Below are 6000 nucleotides of genomic sequence, written 5' to 3' on the forward strand. Positions count from 1 at the left end.
TTCTTGGTCATTCTACTTATTTTTTTCAAGTCGTCTGTGGCTTTTACAGTGTTCTGTCCATAATCCTTTACGTCTGAGTCCAATGATAATTAATTACATCTAATGGACCAATCATTTCCATTCATACATGTACCAATTATCAATGGATTCCGAAAAGTATACAAAGGGTAGTAGAGTATTACCTCGATTTCTGTGCCATATCAATCGACCCATTAAACTTCATTCAAACAATCTCAAACTTGAATTCAACGTCCAATAATCCCTCAGATACAAAGCAACCGAATTTATGTTAGAAACTGAACTTAGTTTAGAAACCAACTTGAATCTGAAGATAAAACATTGAAAAATGGCTTACCACGTGCGAATTTGGCAAAACGGACTTCGGATTCAGACTCAGGATGTCGAAAAACATAAAATTGGGGTTTTCATAAAATTTGACTTTTTAGTCAAAGTAAACGATCAAAGTCAACGGTCAAAGTTAATGGGTTGACTCGGACGAGTTAACTCAAATGGTTAAACTCAGACTGAGTTGACTCGGACGGGTTGCCTCGGACTGAGTAGACTCGGTGACTGGACTGGTCCAGACGGGTCAGACCCGATCGGATGGGAAGGTCGGGTCGACCCAATTTTGGAAATTTTCCCATACCCAAAATAAGCCCCACGCGCATATGGCGGTGATGGAGGCACGATTGGACGACCGAACACTCTTTGTTTTAACAGTATCCATAATCGCTCCAAATCACCATCAATATTTAACTAAAACCAATTAAAAATAAGTAAAGGAGCGATCATAGTTCATTACCAACGACGATCGAAGAAAAACGTGATGAAAGGGGACACCACCGATAGGGTCCTGACCGCGACAGAACTAGGTGTTCGATGGGGAGGGCTTTGAGACGAACTATCGTCGAGATCGGCTGAAAAATGAAGAATTACACGGAGGCCGACTTGAGTTTCGACGAAGCTTCCCACGCTCATTTCCCGACGAATGGCAACTGATTCTGGGTCGATGACGATCGGGGTTTGGCTGGGGAAGAACGCCAGTTCGATTGGTTGTGACAACGCACAATGGCGACGGTGGGACGACACTGAATCGACAGTGGGTGGCATCAGCTAGGGTAAAACATTTCGGGGAATTGGGTTTTAAATTTTAGGGATTTTCCCCCGATCGAGGGTTTATTTTTTCTATCTAGGAAAAATGGGCAAATTTATTACTGGGTCCCTAAATTTCCCTCACATTCAAAATATGTCCACAAATTTCGAAAACCAATAATTTTACCCCTAAATCAGGGTGTGACATGTCTTGACTTGTCCATGCTATAGATAGAAAGACGACTGGTGGTGGTCAATTTCTTGAAGCGAGTGATTTCACGTGAGGTTAATCCGATAGCTGGCAGGTGACATCAATAGTTTGTCAATTCCGCGTTAGACTTGCAAGATAAATCATGCCTTAGTAAGAAAAATCTATTCCTCACTGTCATTGTCTTCTGTGTTCTACTGGCCTTGGTGAAATATTTTGTCACAGCTGAAATGTTCTTCCTAAGTCATTTCCTACACACACATAAACCATAAAAACACTTTAACCTCAGCAGCATCAGTTAAGCCAAATAAATCTTACCTAGGCAAAACTTATCCACCACATGCAACTATGACCTAAATTCAACTAATATGCTATGACAACAATGTTTAGACAAACAATAACTAAAGCAAAAAGACTGAAAATAGAGTTTTTATAGAGTTATCACGCCCCAAACTTAATTTATTTATTATCCTCAAGCAATGCATAATAATTAGTAGAAAAATAAAATTGTCATGACAAAGTAAAATTAAGATAATCATGTGGTTTAAAATTTCAGCCCTCAGCAAAAAGTTTAGCCTCAACATGCTTGACTATCATATAAGTCAAGTACCTTCCTGAGTAAGGATTCTTTGCTAGTGTGCGTGCGTGAATGTACCCATTCTAGGCATTAACATATTTAGAAAACTTCAAGTAAATACTTTTGTTTTGCCAAGGCATCAAATTATTTGTCAACCACAGTTTCTACTTCTATTTATTCAACTTTTTTATTCAATTTTGAGGGGAGTCAGCTCATCACACTACCCTTCCACACTCTATGTGAAAGGGAGCATACCTTCCACCCCCGAGCTAGACAGGTAGAGTCATCCCGTGACTACTTTCATTCACTCATATGCCTAGGCTACCATTTATTTTTAAGGAGTTTCCAAATCATGCCATTACATAGAAGAGTGTCCTTTTAATTCAACAAAATTTAAACACTAAGAAGTTTAACTAAAGCTTTACAATTCTTCAATGTCACGGCATGCAGAAAGTTTTTTTTTCCTAAAAATTTTCTAAGCACCTTAAGCAGAGAAAGCACACAATCGTGTTTACAAGTTCACAAAGAATCAAGCCTAAGGTCGATTCTATCCTTCAACAGTAATGTAAAATAATTCTGGCCTAGGCAATAAAATTCTACTTTCATCATCGAACATCCTCAATTTATTCCAAACAACAGTCTAAACATATTCATACCATGGAAACCAAAATTTTCAACCAATTATCATCAACTGCTATTAACTAAGTGTGAGACACAACACCTCCCCCAAACTTGATGGATGCATTATCCTCAATGCATGAATAATAAAACAAACTACATTAATCTAAATGAAAATGCAATGGAAAGAAAAAGTACCTTACTGTGGTGGAGTGGCTTGGCTGGACGTGCGTGTTCTGCGTCTCTTGAGAGCAAGGAGTTTTCGGATCCAGTATCTCCCGAAGGAATCGAAGAGGGAAATGGCTGAATGACACGACCAGTTGTTCGCTTAATACGATGCCTCGTGCTTAAGGAACTAACTGGTGCTGGCATTTCCTTAGTGTGGGTGGGCTCTACAGGTGTTTCTTGAGATTGGCCTTCTTCAGGGTTAGGAGCTGGTGTAGTATAGAGATATAGGGTCACAAACTTGTTAAGAAATAAGTAGAGGCTGTAACAGACCTGGTTTAGGTATATGCTCCACTTTAGTTTGTTGGCAAACTGAACATGATCTTACATAAGTAGCCACTATAACCTTAAGCCTAGGCTAATAGAAATAATATATGATCCTTTGATAGGTGGTCTAGGTTCCAGAATGACCTCCATAAGGTGAATCATGCAAGGTTTGAAGAATAAGCAATCTAAGATACCCATCAACACCAATATACACCCATCTTTAAATCTAAGGATACCCTTTGAATATTTCTATTTAGGGTCAACATTAGAATTGATAGTCAATATGGAAATCCATTCAATAGCCAAAGGGTCCTTCTTATAACTGTCCTCCACTTCCTGAACCCAGCTAGGTATTAATAAGGTAGTTCTCATAGCAAGACATTGACCTTGATCTTCCCACTGTCTAGATAAAGCATCTGGCACCATATTTGATTTGACTTTTCTGTATTGAATAGTGTAATCTAGGCCCAGTAGTTTAGTCAATCCTTTCTTTTTAATGGTGATAATTAATTTTTGCTCCAATAGATACTTCAGAGGTTCATGGTCCGTCTTGATGACAAAAAGTTTTCTTTTTAAGTAATGTCTCTACTTAGAAATTGCTAATAAGATAGCAAGATACTCCCTTTCATAAATGGAGACGACAACATGTCTAGGATTGAGGGCTTTACTAAGATATGAAATAGGTCTACCATCTTGAGATAATACAACACCAATACCCCCAGAACTGACATCTGTCTCTAAATAAAAACTCTTAACAAAATCTAGTAGAGTTAAAAAAGGGGCAACACACATAGCTTGTTTTAGATCTTCAAAAGCAGTCAAGGTTGCATTGTCCCACTTAAAACTGTCTTTTTTAAGCATCTGTGTCAAAGGTTTGCTAATGGTGCCATAATTTTTTATAAACCTTCTGTAGTAATATGTTAAACCCAAAAACACACACATAGATTTTAAGGATTTAGGTACATGCCAATTCCTCATTGCTTCCACCTTGCTAGGATCAGTAGCTACTCCTGTAGCTGAAATAATATGTCCCAAATACTACACTTGAGTCTGTCCAAAAAAACATTTTGATAACTTTGCAAATAACAGGTTAGCTTGTAAAACATCCAAAACCAATTGCAAATGAGTAATATGGTTTGTCATAGAACTGCTGTAGACTAGGATGTCATCAAAAAACACCAAGATAAACTTTCCAAGGAATGAACTAAATAATTCATTCATTAGTGGCTAAAATGTAGCAGGGGCATTAACGAGACCAAAAGGCATTACCTTAAATTCATAGTGGCCCTGATGAGTTCTGAATGATGTTATGTAAATGCCTTCCTTCTTAATTCTAATTTTCCAATAACATGATCTTAGATCAATCTTTAAAAAATGGACAACACCATGTAGTTCATCCAATAGATCTTCCACAACAGGAATATAAAATTTATCCTTGACTGTCATACTGTTTAGCTATCTGTAATCTACACAGAACCTCCAAGTACCACCATTCTTTTTAATTAGGAGACATGGAGAAACAAATGAACTTTTGCTAGGTTGAATAATAGAGGAGGAGAGAATGATAGTAATTTGTCTTTCCAATTCAGCCTTTTAGTTATGGGGAAATCTGTAGGGCCTTAAATTAACAGGAATAGACTCAGGCTTAAGAGGAATAGCATGATCATGGTTTCTTGTAGGTGGAAGGCCTGTAGGTTCAATAAAAATAGAGTTATATCTCTTTAATAGAGGTTGAATAGCTGCAGGAATGGGTTTTAAACTCTCTGTCATATTCAGCAGTTCTACATGCCCCTAAAATAGTAGAGTCTGATGCTGTCATTTTCAATAATGTAGCCCCTGAAATTTGCTGTAAAAAAGTTAAGGGTTGTTAGCCATGTATAACAATTTGTTCATCTTGATGGAAAAAATTTAGTGTCATTTTGTTGAAGTCCATCAAGATTGGTTTGAATAATTTCATCCAGTCAATACCTAACACCATATAACTTCCACCCAATTTAAGGAGTCTGAAATCATGAATAAAATAATGTCTCTGCATCTTCCATTCTACCTTATTACATATTGCTGAGCTGTAGAGTTGCTGTCCATTAGCCACTGTATAAGCCAAAGGGTAAGGTGTAGTCACTTGAATACCAACATCAACCCATTACGGTGTTAAAAAACTGTGGGTACTACCATTGTCAATTAAAATGTTTAATGGTCTACCTTGAATGGTTCCCTGAATTCTCAATGTATTATGGCCAATACAACCAATGATAGCATTTATAGATATTTCTAGGCTCTCCTCTTCTTGTAACACTTGCTGATCTGAATCATTGGGAAAGGTTTCTAAAGGTATAACAGTCTCATCTTCAATCATCATGTTCAAATGTCTTGTCTTACATTGGTGGCCTCGAGAAAATTTTTCACCACACATAAAACATAAGTTATTTTGTCTTCTGTAGTCTAAAAGGTTCTGTTTTGTAGGTATAATGCCTGGACTCTTTTGTGGTAATGGTGGGGGATTTGGTTTAGAAGTAGGTAATGGGTTTAGGTAAGGTGGGTTTCTAAAAGATGCCCACACTTGTTTATTCTCAAATTCAATAGAGAGCTCATATATTTTAGCTTGTATGTATGCTTCAGAAAGTGTCTTAGGTTCTAGAGCCTTAACTCTGTGTTTAATGTCTTCTCTTAATCCACTGATAAAAAGAGAGACAAAGAACTCTTCACCTAGAGTAGGGTTTTGTAAGAGCATGTGAGGTTGTAATTCCTCTAATCTATCCTGATACTCCTCAACTGACCCTTTCTGCACTAATTTTGTAAACTCCTTTACTATGTCAGCAAATGATCTGTCTTTGAACCTATGGAAAAGGTTTGCCTTAAACTCATGCCATCTCACATGGTGCTTCTTTATGATATAATCATTAAACCAAATTTTTGCCTTACCCATTAAATACATCGTGGCCATCTTCATTCTTTGTTCCTCTGCAATACTACATAGAGAAAAATACTTAAGACATTTTTGTATCCACCCTCG

The sequence above is a fragment of the Hibiscus syriacus genome, unplaced genomic scaffold, assembly GCF_006381635.1.
Source record: "Hibiscus syriacus cultivar Baekdansim isolate YM2019G1 unplaced genomic scaffold, ASM638163v2 tig00110502_pilon, whole genome shotgun sequence".
Taxonomy (NCBI): Eukaryota; Viridiplantae; Streptophyta; class Magnoliopsida; order Malvales; family Malvaceae; genus Hibiscus; species Hibiscus syriacus.